Source organism: Athalia rosae, chromosome 1, assembly GCF_917208135.1.
Source record: "Athalia rosae chromosome 1, iyAthRosa1.1, whole genome shotgun sequence".
NCBI classification, from domain to species: Eukaryota; Metazoa; Arthropoda; class Insecta; order Hymenoptera; family Athaliidae; genus Athalia; species Athalia rosae.
In genome coordinates this window covers 13,563,658-13,579,400 of record NC_064026.1, presented here as the reverse complement: position 1 = coordinate 13,579,400, position 15,743 = coordinate 13,563,658, and the positions used below count along the sequence as shown (strand labels likewise).

The 15,743-nt window shown below is 41.2% G+C and overlaps 1 protein-coding gene across 7 annotated transcripts in view; it reads right to left on the bottom strand.

The window, feature by feature from the left end:
• LOC105687209 (small conductance calcium-activated potassium channel protein) overlaps window positions 1-15,743 on the bottom strand; it is a 148,241-nt gene that overhangs the window by 123,386 nt on the left and 9,112 nt on the right. For all 7 annotated transcript variants that reach the window (XM_048660163.1, XM_048660162.1, XM_048660165.1 and 4 more), the window contains exon 2: window positions 6,383-6,577. The gene's annotated coding sequence lies outside the window, so the exon portion shown is untranslated. The remainder of the gene's footprint in view (window positions 1-6,382; window positions 6,578-15,743) is intronic.

The following is a 15,743-nucleotide window of genomic DNA, read 5'->3' as shown; positions in this document are numbered from 1 at the left end:
TGCAGTGCCTGATTCGATAAGGTCAGAACGAAACGGAGCTAACAATCCGTCCGTACGGACCGATGTAAAGATAGAAATTACACCAGTTTTAGTTAACGACGGTGGTCAAAATTGCTTGTACAAGTATATAACCGCTCCGCAGTATCTGTGTTGCCTTATTTAACGTAACCTTCGATCTTTTGGCTTGGACTACCATCCTCGGTGGAGTAATGTATGTATAGGTAGGCGTATATATATGCATCTATATAAAACCAAAGCTTTCATCTGAACCTCGAGTATTCGGCCGACCAGATTTTCCTCTTAAAGCTGTCCGCAAAAAGCACTTAGGAATCTTAGAGTAGAGCAAATAGAATGCCGATGCTTTCGGAACTTTGCAATACCCCGTATACGTATATTTGCACCTACATTCAATCTTATTACGATCGTCACGGACTGCAGGATCCACCGACACCGGAACTATGTTCTTCCGCCTCGGTATCCACCGTCCGAAGGGTAAAAGTGGGCCAAACGAAAAGAAAAGAAAAAGAAGAAAAGCTCGGAGAAGCTGCCTACATCCGCCTTTGTTGTTTTACCGTCGCCTTGGTAACACGTGTCAACATACTCCGGCGCCTCAGGACAGACAACTGCACGTAAGATACGCGGCGGATACGATAATTCTTAGGGATAATCCTCTTTAAAGACGGGACATTACTCATCGTGTAGTAAACGTTCGGTATACGTGGGTATCCGCATGCGGGTATAATATAACTTCGTTTAGAGACGCGAGAATTACCGACCGTTCCTTGCCTTTCTTTAGATCTTACTTTTTACAGCGGCAATTCGCGGATCAGATACCGCCTCCTGTTTGTAGAGACCTGCAATTATATGTATACGTACGTCTCGTGTCGGTACCGCGGTAATATTTCCACCAGAATTATTACAAACTAATTGAAGATGCCGTGAGACTTTATGCTTTTTCAGAGGCAACGTGAAATTTGTGCGGCTCATCGGCCGGTGGTTGATTTTATTCCCCATGAGATATTGGTGGTGAAAAAACCTGAGACTCAATATATTATCTACGTATACGTGTACGTTACGTATATTCGAGTACCCACGAACTCCCCGGAGTGTAACTGAAGATGTAGCTTGTGCACGATAGGAAATAAATTTCTTTGAGTGTACCCTACGATGTTCGGGCGGAATTTCTTCCGGGGTCGTATTCTTTTATCAATTGAACGGTATTCGATAAGAAATGAGAGTTTGAGTTCACCACCCATTTTAATATCGCGTGCAAACAAGTGAGAAATGTTTTCTTGACATTGTAGTATTGTAAAATATCCAAGTTTCTCAAAAGCTCCAACTCTGACGAGTATAATATTGAGCCCGCATGAATACCGTGAAATTTTAGGTGGTTTCGCTGAAAATACGTTAGAGTACTATATAGTTCAACTTACAGCCCGTTGAAGAAATATAGAAGACGGAACAATAACCTGGAGAAAATTTCAAAGCTATTTCCGTAGTTTAAAACTTTTTTGTTCACGGTGAAAAAAACGACAGGCGGTTTGTAGCTGAGAAATTTTTTTTTATTTCTTTCGTTTCTTAAAATTTATTTATTACCCGCAGTGTGGAAAACTCGTTCATCTTTTCCTCTGGGGCGTAAAAAAGGATCACTTGGTTGGGAGGAAAAAAAAATAAAATAAAATAAAATAGAGAATAATACGGAACCCTGACGTGAGCCTTTCAGATAGCAACGTACCAGACATGGGGTGAAGTACGATATGTTTTCGGACATTATAATGCTAAGCTCCTTGCCGCATGATTTTTTTCCTTCTTTTTTTCTCCCCGGAGTTTAGAACCAGCAGCCAAACTCCTGCGAATCGCGGTCTTTACTTTGCACGTTGAATTTGTAGAAATATACACGCGTAACAAATTCGATAAAAATGAGTTACGATTCGCTTTTTCTTTGTTTTGTCTTTTTCTTTCCGTTCATCCCCTTCCCATCTCAAGGGAGAAGTTTTCAAGAGTGATAGAGTGTACTCTCCCTTGCAGTAGAAGCAATCACAAAGTTCATAACGGCGACCGATAATGGAAGAGAACGTGAATTAGAGAGAGAGGGAGGTGAGGTAAAAGAATACCGTCATATCTTCCAGCATGGATATATGTATTGTTATAGCCTCGAACTATAGATTAAGAATATTTTAAACATCAATAGAATGGTAAAACCATAACAGCGATGCATTATTGAGTTTCTGATTTCACCCAAATCTGGATTCGTGATTCGAAATTTAGAGGATGAATGTAGATAACAAACGTTGAAAGACATTTCGATCAGCCGAATTAGTTGCCTACAGCGACTGGCGTAAAAATTATTCATGTGACATGAGTTAGCTTCTACAGGAGCGAATACCATGTGAGACAATGCTTGCTTTGGAAATGGAGAGTCTAGGGTGGAAGGTCAGCCGCATTTTCGACACGAAAACGTATGATATGCGTTCATGGGGCGATATCAGCTGAAATTTACGATCCCGGTATGAAAAAAATCTCCTCTCATCTCAGTATCGAGTATGTGAATCATGTGATCCATTGAAATTGTCCCAAGATGTAATTGATCGAATATATTATCCGAGGGTAGCAAATAAAAATTGAATCGCCATTTGCAAACAAATCGTTAGTCATTGTATACAGTACGGAACACGGTGACCACAAATACTATGACCGTTCCGAAATTTCATGAATTCATAGGGTAAATTATTTACGTCGCGAACGAAGTTTCACGAGCTCTTGGGTACCACGAGATGGAGAGTCGTGCTTCGAAATAAACTGAATCTAGGTAGGTAACGAATTTTACGGGCGAGACGTCTACCTATTGCACCCAGTTGGTTACTGCAAATTCAGGCGCACATATGTACGTGACACCCTCCAGGGGCTGGGCGAGGCCCCTTCAAAGTATTTTATATACCAACATATTTCCTTTTCCTGCGCACCTATATGGAATAAAGTGAAATTTAATAATTCTTCCTAATGAATTAGCATAATTGGCTGGGGTTGGTCTTCGTTGGTGTTTGCAACGTCATGTAAACTTGCGCGTAATAGTTTTTTGTTCAACCGATCTATTATACATATGTATAATGGTTCGTACAAAATGATGATGCACGAATCTTTGATAATTAATCGCTGAGGCAATGTGATACGTGAGCGAGGATTCAGATTTTTTGATTTTGCACATGAATTGTGCCAGCGAATGATTTTCGAGGTTCTTGTTAGCGCCTCATGTTAACGACTCGGTGGAATCCACCCGTGAAACCAAGTTCCCGCTCTAGTCGTAGTCTGATTTTCGCTTTAGCGGATCGTTGCACTTTGTGCGGTTAACGCCTTCCGTCTTCGTCGACCTTTGTGATTTAGGAAGGACCAAAAAAAACTCGCCGGCAAGCTGATTTATTAACTCCATTTGTTCTGCGCTCACCTACATGGGCGAAAACTCATTGTTAGTGGACGGACGGACAGGCGGATGGGCAGTCTGATGCAGCAACGCGGTTTATAGACCAGAACTCAACGACCGCCCCGAAAAAGAGGCAAAAAGAAACTTTTGTTATTTCCGAGCTCAATGCACCTTGTACGTAGTTTTCCCGCATCGCCGAAGTTGGGTCTTTTTACAGAAAGCATTTCGTGTGTCTGTCGCTAATTTCGAGGATCTGATCATTCGGATCTTTTTTTGTTTCAAATCGTTCAAACGATAAGATTCATCGATATCGCACTTATAAGTGGGGTGAACAAAGTGTTCGACAATAAGATTAAAAACCTGTCGGTAGAGTTCTCTGCTCGTTGGAGCTGCAAAATGGATTTAGACGAGCTTCGTTCAGAAAGACAAAAAAAAAAAAAAATTACAAAAGTGAATTATTGGCTTATCAAGTTATTACTAACTTCGCGATGAAGAAAGTCTGAAGGTTTTACGCAGAGATTGAAAAAAGGAATTTACAAGTATTTGATTTTGAAATTTTTAGAATGTTAAAATAGAAAAACTAAATAATTCATACGTAGAACAACGAATTATTCAAAATCAATCAAACTACGTACAACTAGTTGGAACCATCGTGTGGATATAAGAAAATGAAATCATGATTTTCTGCTTTGTCTATATTTCTGCAGTTATATGTAGTATCGAAGGCAGTGTAAAACTTTTATCGAATTAAAAATATAACATCATCCTCGGCCCAAGTCTCCAGCAACTTACTTCACTTCAACTTCCCTTTTTGAAAGTTCCTCATACTTTAATTATCTTTCTATACACCTTTCGTACGTCAGATGTAAAAATAACTCGCTTCAAAGACGATGTAAGAATTTTCCAAGCAGTGAAAATTTTTGCATTAAAAATAGAGATATGTAACAAACTATGTATATGAACATTAAGATATAGAATGCGCAGGCCGGTTTCGGGCCATGACACCGGTACGTCGAAGAAATTTATAAAAAATAGATAAAAGAAAAAATACGGGATAAAAAAAAAAACATGAATATTACAAGGGGGGAGAATAGTAGACCCCTTGTTTCAGGATTTATAATTACGGCGGTTCATATAATGTACCGCTACGATGTGACCAAATGAATGTATAGTATACCTTACCGTTGAATCTACGGTGAAAAGGAGTGCTGCGGGCGTGGCTGAAGGTTAAAAATTTATCGACTTACGCGACGTCGAAAGAACCCCATGTACGAAGTAACGGAGCTGTACACGAAAGTGACATTCGGAGTTTTGAACGACGAATGTTCGAAACTCTGTGCATTACAATCCCATTTCGATTCGAAAGAAAGATACGCGAATTTTTCAATCCCAAAATATCGACTCGAACGTTTCTTGAGGTGCAACGATTTAGCGTACGTCCTTACACGCGAAATCTTTGTTGACATCGTTACGAATTTCTCTTGTCATTTCTTCAAAGAAAACGTATTTCAAAGTTTGAGGAAAATGCACGTTACGAATGAGGTATCTTCTCTGCGGAGTTTCAATGGTTTTATAATCATGGAATATGCTAGACTGCTCTATATCTATAACGTTTCAAATGTTTGTTTTAACACCAACGAGGACCGGATACGATTAGTTAGACAATCTATGACGTCATTTGAGTATTACTCAATTACTGCCGAGGCTCATTACGTGTATCGGACAGATCTATGTGGCTACCCATATCCATGGAAACTGATTGTGAGCATTCTACACCCACGCGACGAGCTTGTTCGTGTACATTCTCTTCATGGAAACAATCGAACAAATCGTAAAATATTCAAAAAGCGCATCGGGTACAGACACGAAGAATGAGGTGCCCTGGGTATGTGTATATTCCACCAATTGGAACACATACGTTCGTACGCACAATTTCATAATGTTTCACACGCGGCATATTATTATTTTATTTTTTTTTTTTGCAATCATTTCACGTACACCGAGACGTTAATGATATTTTCCTGATATGAAAATAAGTCATCGTAAATTCATTCACCGATTCCTATCGAAATAATCTCAATTCGACACCCACTAGACCAATGTCACGTCTGTCGGGCACAGGCACCGCGGGTCGTGCACACGACAACTTGACAATTCGCCAAACTACGTATAAACAGCGGCTAACGGATCCGTGCGAGTTCTCCGCCCATCGCGGTATAGGTATCACTTTTCAGAGGAAAACGTAATTTCTTATTATATTTCCCCGAGCCCGAGCCCGATCTCAGTTTCGGTAGGTTCTCTTCAACGGTTCAATTAGCAGCACCGGATATCACGCGCGCGTGTGATTCGAGGGCCCGGTAGATGTTCGTTATTCTCGGCGATGGCTCGTTAGCTAATCCGGCTGACGAAGTCGTCCGTATTGAAATAAATGAGAGATTGTTCCAGACGGGACACACGTACGGTACGTATGACGGTCCGGTGTATTCGAAATCTGTTTTAGCACGTTCATATAGGTATACCGATATTCTGTATGAATATTCATTCTGGCGTTCCAACGCTATTGTCTCTGACTCAACGTTCATCGATGTAACATTTTATTATTAAACAAAATTCGGTTGTATTGATGATCTAGAAGAGCATTTTGTTTCACACCATATTTCAACCGTGTCGTAGATTGTTCAGGAATAGATGTTTATGGGTGTTCACTTTGGAACGCCACCTCGAGGCCGTCCAAAAATAACCGAGTTCATCTCCGATACAATGATTGGTGGAGATATTTATAGGTTTTCACTGAAAACCTCGTAAATCACATCGTTTCTCTCTACTCCTCTCCTTCTCCATTTTCCACATCAATTTGGACGTGGTCAGTAATGGTAATGGGTTACTTGGAATATCCAACGAGGGCAAACAATATTGGCTATAGACCGTAATGGACAAACTTTCACCGATTTAACGTAGACTCACCAGTGATTTATTCCGGCATCTTTGACTCACGGCAAATGAGGCTTTTTCAACGTATCGTTTTTGAGTCTTGATCTCTTTGATGTGAAGAAATCACATTTGATTATGCTTCGTTGCAGCAATCGTCGTATAAAAATTGGTCCACTTAGATTACTCTCGCGTCATAAGCTCCCATCCGGTTCGATATCAGTTGGCAATCTGCAAAATCAAATATCATTCGATTAAATTCACTTTCAAATGTTAAGTGCACGATAACAACTTTGCTAGTTTTATCTCATGATCGATGTACGCATTCAACCACCTGGCATTTTGAGTATCGCACGAATATCATATCAGGTAAATGTTTCGGACGAAAAACTACGTAGAACATTGGGACGTAGACTTTGCCCAAAGATTCCCGGCGCGTTTGGCTTGGGTCGGTGAAGAAAGCTATTTATTTCCCCAGGTTCAACGGGGTTAGTAGACCGGGGTCTCGGAATCCCTCCCATTTTTTTTTTTTTTTTTTTATTTTTCACTCCGCATTCCGCAAGGATGTTTGTGAACAATTGTCGGTAGAATTTTTTTTCAAAATTTCCATTCATTCTACATTTTTCAGATGATTGTGATTCCGCTACGCCGTCATTGTTCAACACTTTCACTATCGCTCGTTTCGAAGAACATCTGTTCTTCTTTCCTAATCCCAAATGGAGTGTAAGTTAACATCGAGATTGATCAAGCTCGGTAAACGAATATCCGTTCGACCAACTCATTTTTTCGTTTCATGTCATGCGACATCCGTATACCGTATCGCGAGTATATCACGCTATGCCGTCGTAGGATTCTGTATGAATTTTCATTTAATCGATGTTCGACGCGCACGAACTGAGGAATCGAACACTACTTCGCCCGAAAAGATATCGGAGTACATATCCACCACGATTATATGACAATGGAAGAGTGAAGTGGTCGCGAGACACGCGACTACGTGACGTTCTTTACTCAAAGAGGAATCGGCTAACCCCTTTGTGTCTGGTTTCGTTTTGAGATCACACAGCCAAAATAATCAGGAGACAAGTGCGTTCAGTCAAGACCATTATATTTGCTCGAGGACTGCTCTCGAAATTTTCTATCTATTGATCACGCCTCCCCAGACGGATGACGTTCGACAAACAAACTCCTTGATCCCGACTTGTAGGTATTTGAAACATTTGCAGTAAGAATCAAAAGAGGAACACTCTCGTGAACGCCACCGTGTGGTTTGAAGTCTTCGGTTATTTGTTACGTTCGCCTTCTCACCCCAAATATCTCATTGTTTTTTACGCTTTGAGCTTTATAAGAAACTTATATATTATTTACAGCCCTCCCGATACCCATGAAAACAACGTAACTCGTCATCAATAAAATCGCATCACTCGACGGTGTGATGATCATGAGGCATAAAATCCGAAGAATACAAATTGTGCTTGACAAAAGTTATCATCTGAAAACGTATACGAGTTCAAAAATCAACGGTGAAATCAGCTCAGTTTCGGAAATTTAAGCTTTCCACGGTGTCGGAAAAGAGTAGTCCTCATGGAAGACTGAAGAAATCAAATTCCGAATACCGTTCGATTTGAGTCAATAATGGGGAAATTTTTCGAAATCGAGATACCCGTGAAACGGGCGAGAGTGCTCTGTGTGAAAATTTCCATCGGGAAAAATACGTGAGCTGCTTTTTTTTTCAGTTGAGCCCGGAGCACATTTCCACTTTCTGCGAAGATCTCGAGATTGAATAGAGAAAAAAATTCGAGGATTGGAAAACCTGTGCAGGTAATACGTTTTTTTTTTCTTCCGTACGAAAAACCACCGGAAAGACCGAAGGTGAACCGATATGAAAACGTTTTGAATTGGAAAAATTTCGTGATTTTTATCACACGCTTTTAGGACGAGGGTGAATCCTGGAAAGAAAGTCGGGGTAACACCACGATTATCAAATATTGAGTAGAACGTCTACCTCGAGGTCTACATCCTCCCTGCTCAAAACGTTCGAATATGTGGAGTGGGCGTGGGTCACATTTAGCATCGATGTAGTACACAGCTTTTGCATATGTTATAAACTTTTGACGGGGGTACGCACGAAGTTTTCCGGCAGGTGTCAATCTTGATCCACACCGAATGAATAATTACGAAGTTTTCGTCTGGTCTCGGAGGTATTAGTGGCGCGAAATAGATACAGACTGTTCTATACGTGAATGTAAATGGGGACCGAATACTACGTAGCAGTTGAAAGTTACGAAGCGCGAAACACCGCTAAATTTTGTAAGTTGGAACCCTTGGCACACAAAACCGCGCTCCGTTAGAATCCTAATACTGATGAAAATTCACTCGCACAAACAGACGCAGGATAAGCTCATCGTCGGGAATTCAAAGTATTTCCCTGTTGCTCCTCGCGACGTTACCTCGACCCGAAAACGTTGCGTTGCAAAATTTAATCGCCTGCAGTTTACAGGATCTGAAATTTTAACGCCGTCGAAGTATGCCGACTCGAGTCCGTCGGACGATATCGATCCCACTACTGTCGAATCTTTCTTTTAAATTCAACGGAGATTACGGTATAATTTCTTCGTATATTTTTTTTTTGAACAGCCCCAGGATACTATGATAGTATCTTGATGCGAGCTAAAATACTTTTCAAATGGGATACACGGATTTCTCCCTGCGGCTATAATCATCGAAACAAAAACAAGGAAACATCGAGTCACCCTTTTCATTTCTCCGATCTACGTTGCGCATTCCTTTGACGAGAGTTTCTAAAGATCCGGTCCAAAAGCAGACTGAAAGGCTGCTTGAGAAAAGTAAAAAGTGGCGTCAACCCGAAGCTTGCAGTTTATATTGTACTGGGTGGATGGACGGGGGGGAAGGGGGGTGCAGATAATCTCTCTTAAATTCCACGCAGCTCCGTTCTATATTCTTTCTTTTTACTGGCTCGTTTTTTTTTTTTTTTTCGTTTATTCCATCGCTCTATCATTTTATTTCCTGGCGCAACGCGTTTGCATAACCGTCAGCTTTTTAATCTTTCCGTAAGCCATTGTGTCGCCAGCTGCATACGGCACATCGCACTTTCACAACGTGTTGCAGAGAAATCTAGTATTTCGGGACATTTGCATAGATAAGTGAACAATCCTTTCAAATCTACGTATACTCGTGTTCGAAAGTGTCTAAATAATTGGATTCTACATTCTCTCCCCATCATTTGTATTTCGTACGATCCAAACGACGATCATGGCGAATTGTTATATTTTTCCCTTCCTTTTGTTGCCTCTACTACTTTCGTTGCTCGGGACGGCTTCGTACACGGTTTAACGATCAACGATTCACACGATTTGAGTCGTACCGAACCGTACCGTGACTCGAAAACGCGGCTGCGAAACTTTTTACGTTTCACCCTTTTGCCGGTGAACCGACGACGCCGTCCTTGGGTGTGTAGTTACTTAGGAAAGCTCAAAGGCTCCCTCGTTTGATCAATGTTTTGGACGATCCTTCGTTCGCGTGGTACTGTACGGGCGTCTTGACGGGCGGTGTGAAATTAACATTTCTCCTTTCGTTTTCCAAGCCAAGAACAGCTGGGGAAACCATCTTTCGCAAGCTTTCTGTCATTTCTGCGACACCTGGCGGTTCGGCGTTTCGTCGAGTCTGAAGTTCTTCATTGTTGTTTTCTCTTCGCATTCGTGTTAACAACATTTTCCAACACCCTCCGTTTTTTTTCCCAGCTTGTCCTTTATGTTTCACCCGTCTCTTTGACTAGCGTTAAAAAGCGGCGCGCAGCAGAAACACCGATACCGTGCTACACGTACGTCTGGTCCGCCTGCAATGACAATGCCGCGCGATATAGAATTTTCCTTCGAACCAAAAAACGTCCACGGAATTTTCTACCATTACCCGGCCAAGTGTTGAAATATTACCACTGCACGCGGTATCGTAGTTTCCGGCGTGGGAAATAACAGAAATTCAGTAACGAGTTTGCCGATGTGACTATAGACGTGGATTCGGCAATAACAATTAGCTTCTGAGGTCTACCATGTGCCAGAGTTTATTGCAGAATTTATTTACACAATATATGAAAAATGCGTTCTGCGGATCATTCAATAAACCATCACACGTCTATTTTATTATTAAATTTCGAATATGAATTATTCATAGATTTCCTTCATTAGAATAACATCGTTACCGGCCATAATTTAAGCGCTAATGCAGCGATTGCATTTATAATAATACCGTTCGAATTATAACTACTTCTATCACTACTACTAGTGTGCTACTTCGGTAGTCGTATGTTGATTGTATTTAGCTTGTAGAGGTAATTGTTAATCACTGTGAATTCGGAAAAGATATCCCGTGCACCGGATCAGCTGATTATGTGTTATTGACGTACCGCAGAGCTATAGCTGCATCGGCTGATTGCGTTAGCGCTGCAGCGTCGAAAGTTTCCTTAATTAACTGCTATACCTTTTTTGACAGCGCATCGCACGTCACAAACCACGACCTGTGATTCGCTGTTATATAGCAGTCCCACGGTTATCGCGAACTCATCGAGAATTATTACGTATCAACCGGCATTATAACGATTTTGTAAATCATACGATTATTTCAGTGGAACTAATCGAGTCCATCGAAACGAAGTTTCATCGAAATACAAAGGTCTGCTGGTTGGCAAAAGCTCATCGCTGCTACGTGAGACGGGACGACGACGTGCCCCACGGTGTTGATATGATGTTCATAAAATCGCGTATACCTATACATTGTACCTACCTAATTTAAATGTCGTTTATCATGGCGACGGAGTTCATTTTGAACGAGTATATATCCTGGCGTGCTGCAACCTCGAACTTACGAGTGATTTTAATTGGTTTCCTTTTACGTTAAACAAAATCTTCATTCTACTACTCACACCGAAACATTATTCAGAAGTGATTCAGCATAATCAATCGGGGTGTGGTATTGAAATATTCTTGAGAAATCGATTACACTTTCGAAGTAGTCTGAGAGCCGGGGAGTATCCCAGGGAGAACCTGACCTACAACTTCTGCTCGAGCTAATTCGTGGCTGCTTAATGCAGAAGTATCGGAAAAAGTGGGTTTATCAATTCGATTGGTGAGATGAGCATCAGAACTAATTGGAAGTTTTAACAAATTGGAATAAGGGTATTCAAAGTATACGGTACCGGTAAGAAATAGTTCGAGAGAAGGCCGAGGTGTTTGCTTATTAGACGAGTGGGCGTGTCTTGTTTTCGCTCTGGACTGGGGGTAGTTTCGGTTTGGCCGGGTTGGCGAACTGTCGCATCGTTAGAACGTCGAAACTTCTGTTTGACGCTTCGTTAACGTCAGTTTACTCCGTTTATCCTGGATGACTAGACTGCGATGTTAACATTTCGGTCGTAGGGCGGTATCACTCCGCCGACACTGCTTCGGTAAAAAAAATTTTGGAAAAAAGCTCACTCTGCTGTACACGGTTTCTAAAGTTCGGTGGCAATAATTTCGGAATTCGTAGACTGCGATTATTTTCAACTTTATAGACCTCAAGTAGCGTCGAATTACGACGGTCAGCTAGAAGTTTTCCCCCTATATATCAGCGGCACGCGAAGAAGCCAGGCAAGAGTAACCGAAGAACGAACGAAAATTTTACCGTAATACACGGTATCCAGGACATTATATCTTTGTGAAATAGTAAAAATTGTCTATCGATTCGTATCAATCCGCAATACTGTAGTAGTATCCCGTGTACTGTACGTGCATTCGGATAAAATTGAATGAAAGATATTTAATCATGTCTAGCGACTCTGTAACATTGTTACCCCTCCACGCTTCTGCCTTGAAATTTCTCGTACAGGAGTCACGAGAGAGTGGAGGATCTGAGATCTGATTATCTTCGCAGTGAATCCCAAGAAATTGTCGAACGTAAAGTTTTGAATTTCAGATAATTAGGAATCATCGAAGTAATGAACCTGTCCGAGAGTGAATATTTCATATAGAGCATCGGTTCAGATATTTTACCCCTATATTTGGCTGAATAAAAATAATCGACCACGAAAATCGGGTGTATAAATAATTGAGATATACCGCCAGATCCTCAGAGTTTTTACTTCAAATTTCCGTTGCGACAAGGGCTCATACCTATGCGAGAACTGATATAAATGAAAATTTTATGAATTCAGTTCATGCAGTTGATGGCTTCTGGCGGCAGTGCCACTTCGGAAAGATCTCCCCTGGCGAAATTGAACAGAGAAGAAAAACGGGAAAAAATTGACCACGAGATGAATCTTGAAGACCTTCAGTTCGTTCCGAAGCCGAAATTCAGATCTACATTAGACACCGTTCATCGGTATATCCCTGTTCAACGTTGGGGTGGGTCCGGGCATCTCGAGGTACACTCTTCAACGCGTCTGTAATATTCGCCCGAAATATTTATAATGCGTGTATATGTATGCATGGTTACACTCCGTTCCCGAAGTTCGCCGGCAGAGCGCCAATTCCCTTGGCTATCAACATCCGAGAATATAAGCAGTGTTTGATATTCAAGAAAAGACGACGACCGTAACCGTTGCAATCTTTTTCGCCTCATGTATTTTGTCAGTTTTTTTTATTTTTGACGTACGTCAGTTCCGTTTCAAAAATCTTTTCGCGTGCTCATTCCCTTGGGGAAAGTTTGGGACCTTCGACCCGCACCTGGTTTAAAGTTTTCGTGATCAGTTGGGAGGAAAATAATAAAATGAAAGCTTCGAGTTGAAAAGAGGTCGGAAAAGTTACCGGTCGTCGTCTCTAACAAACGCGCGAAACCTGAGAATCTTGATGTTTGCAAACTAGGAAATAGAGCCTCAAGTATAGATTATTAGAGAAGAGCAACCGAACTTCTGAGCTCTTAACTTTTACGTGTACTCTCGAGTAATTTTCACAGCCGTTCGCTTACCGAATGCCTCTATAATTATTTCACCTATGAACAACTCAATGATACGTTAATATTTTTCTAATCCTGACGCGTAAAGCGATCATTTGGAGATCCCGAGTAACCCCCCTACCGTAGATCCAGCGACCGATCAATCACCGTCAAAGTCAATCGGATTTTCTTAATTTTCCCGCATCTGTCCAACTCAAAATGGACATGTGACGCCTGAAATTCATTCTTCATATCTATTTCACATGTGTAGGTATATAGGCATCCGGTATTTCTGGAAAACGTATGAAAAAGTAGCGGCAGCAGCTTTTTTTCGATCAATCGTAAACGTCATCCGGTATATTTTATATACCTACCATTGACGTAAATTCTTTTTGTGTATATTACGAAAACGTTGGGTCAGGTGTGACGCGAACTGCGTATTCCATCAGTATTCTATTCCCGTCACCAGATCTCCTCCTCGCCCACACCGCGATAATTTGATTGATGGACAAAGAGCTTTTTTCGGTATATCATCTTTCTCTTTTTTTTTTCAACTCTGGATTAGTTATATACATAATCTACACGCGATCATTTATATATCTGTATATATTCATATAATCCATTAAAATCTGCCCTCCGTGCCAGCGCGGGCGCAACGCGTCTCCTATCCCGTGAGACGGGATAGCCATCAGGAATTTCAACGTAGAAAGCCGTACGAAATGACAGCCGTTTATTCAGCGACACACAACGTTACCCAACCACCTAGGTACTTGTGTTCTCACGTATCCCTCGCTACGACCTCGAAGAAGATTCTAATGCAGATGTTAATCGAGCTTGACTGTGCAGCTTTCGATTTTATCCACCGGTCGGATTTCCCTTGTCGTTCGATGCCACGGTGCACGTCAAACGTCGTGTCCCCCGTCAAAACACGTTGAAAACAATTTCCCAACAAACTTGAGAACTTCACGACGATTCGATTGCCCGGTGAGCTCATCGACAATTAAGCACGTCCCGTGTCTGGCGAGATTAGATGTACCTGTCCACTACCGTGGAGTGTGATTTTACGAGAAAGATTTACATCCTAAAATTATATCATATCTGCGTCTCGCGATCAGTTTTCCATGCAGGTTGGTTTTACGGTACGCGTCTTATTGACGGTACGCCCGACTAGACGGTCTTGAGAAAGTCGAACTGAAGTGATATTTGATAGGAGCTCCGATAGGCAGACAACTTTGTCTGTCCCCGAAACGACACGAAGAGATATAGAAAGGGTTGAGGACGAGATTAGAGTGGAGCTTGTATCTTTTATATTCGCATCCTGCATCCAACCTCCTATCGGACAAAATTTATAAGACAAAAGTCTCCTGTCGTTCTCCTTACTTGGCAATACGGTAAAATCTTTTGGCCGATATTAAAAAGTTAGTGGCCCGAGACCAAGTCAATCCCGACAAATTTAATTTCATGAAAATTATTTGCTTTTCATCTAATTCTTTTCACCATATGTACAATTCTACGTTAGCTGATTAGATAATGATTCTGATTTTTTTTTTCAATAACTTGTTGTGATTTTTGTAAAATCTTACGACCGCACCTATGCATACTTATATCGGCCCAAGCACGAACAATCGATTTCAAATGTTCACCGACTCACAAAGTACCTCCACCAGTGATACATAGAGAGAAAAACTAGATACCGAAATGCCGAAATGCCTCGAGAAACGCTAACTCGCGTTGCTTTGATTGTATGAGATTATTCAATATTACGGTGAAATAATTCGGGGCGGAAAAAAGTAATATAACTCGAAACGATGTATTATTACGAGCACTTATCTCATTTATAGTCGCTCGATCTGCTCATAGTTTTCCATTCGAAATCGAATTCCGTTTCCGTACCTATATGAGAATACGTTATTTCCAAAGGTCACGATAAGGTTACGCAAAGTCCAAACAGGGATAAATAAAGTGCTTCTCTTTCACGGGTGGCAATCAATCCAAGCCGTAAAATATATGACCAATACGATGAAAATCGTCGATCTTCAGGTAAACCGATAAACGCTATGGTGATGAGCTGTACGTCACCTCATCCTGTATAGGCCGGCATTCCTCTCCTGCTCTTAAAAATTTTTTCTCGTCGTCCCATTTTTTTTTCGCGACAGTTTCACGTCTGGTGAGTATCTCAACTGTTTCGTGACTGATGTGAGGGCGGCCGATTACTTGGAAATATTTGTGTAGTAAAACTGTGGAGATTTGTGCTTGAGATTCGGTGAATCCCCGCGGTAATTGAATCAGCTGTATATATACTTATCGATCGGAGTACAGCTAGGAACATTAACAGTGATAATGAGTTCCGATAAATCTCGTCCACTGTACCATATTCACCCAGCATCGGTATCTCCAAGTGCTTTGGTATCCACGATAACCATTTGCTGCAGTATTTACTAGTCATGTATGCATTGTAAAAAAATAAATTATATAG